Source organism: Etheostoma spectabile, chromosome 12, assembly GCF_008692095.1.
Source record: "Etheostoma spectabile isolate EspeVRDwgs_2016 chromosome 12, UIUC_Espe_1.0, whole genome shotgun sequence".
Classification (NCBI taxonomy): Eukaryota; Metazoa; Chordata; class Actinopteri; order Perciformes; family Percidae; genus Etheostoma; species Etheostoma spectabile.
In genome coordinates this window covers 682,588-683,555 of record NC_045744.1, presented here as the reverse complement: position 1 = coordinate 683,555, position 968 = coordinate 682,588, and the positions used below count along the sequence as shown (strand labels likewise).

At 50.3% G+C, this 968-nt stretch overlaps 1 long non-coding RNA gene across 1 annotated transcript in view; it reads right to left on the bottom strand.

Moving 5' to 3' along the window:
* Positions 1–968, bottom strand: part of LOC116699752 (uncharacterized) — a 19,544-nt gene that overhangs the window by 18,132 nt on the left and 444 nt on the right. The gene's annotated exons all lie outside the window — the stretch shown is intronic.

Sequence of the window (968 nt, the reverse complement as noted above, 5' to 3'; positions counted from 1 at the left end):
GCTCCTGGTAGGGTCTCCCATGGCAAAGTGGTCTCAGGGGAGGAATGGTTCAAAAACCCTATGAGTGAACGAGGAAGAGATAAAGTAACCCTGCCCGGAGGACGCCCAGGCCCCCCATTTGGAGCCAGGCCCAGATGGAGGGCTCGTCATTGAGCGCCTGGTGGCCTGGTTTGCCATAGAGCTCTGCTGGGCACATCCCGAAAAAGCTACGTGGCACCTCCCTCTCCATCCCATGGGCCCAGCACCCGTGGAAGGAACCGCTGGGGTTGGGTGCGCTGCCACATGGGTTAGGGTTAGGTGAAGGTCAGGGCCTCGACAGACCAGACCCAAGTGGCAGAGGCTGGCTAAACAGATAATTTAACATTATTTCAAGATTAGTTTTTTGTAGATATTCTGGAATGAGAATGGGAATCAATCCCATTCAGAATCAGCACGCTGGCCTCGCACCCACTCACTGAAGGGCTCTTAGCACCCAGCTCAATACTGAACCATCCAAACCTGAACAAGAGGATTCTCAGCCAAGAATGTTTGAACCCGTTGGCCTCCCCCCTTCCAGCATGTATTGCAGTGTGTGGTTCACCAGTGCTCAGATGGCTATCTTGTGCATGTGTGATTTAGTTTTTTATTTTACAGTCCAAAACAAAAGCTGCAGAGCCTGAGGCTTTGTGTCAGGAGAGCCATCTAAGTCTGAGGTACAGGGGCGAGAGTCCGTCCAGAAGATCAGTCCGAATCAGTGTCAAACACTGGACGGATGCTCCGGAGGGACCAGGTCCAGGACTGTCTGTCCATAGGTGTATCTAGGGAGTGTTTATGTAAGGAGTGTGTGCAAACTCAAAGACCAGTGTCTATCAAAATAAAGTTGTTTTTAAACTCAGAAACTATTATTGCTGTCTGTGCTCTTTTAGTAACGACAGTCTGACTACCAACAGTCACCTGAACTCACCATAAACTCTAACTGCAGTCTGACT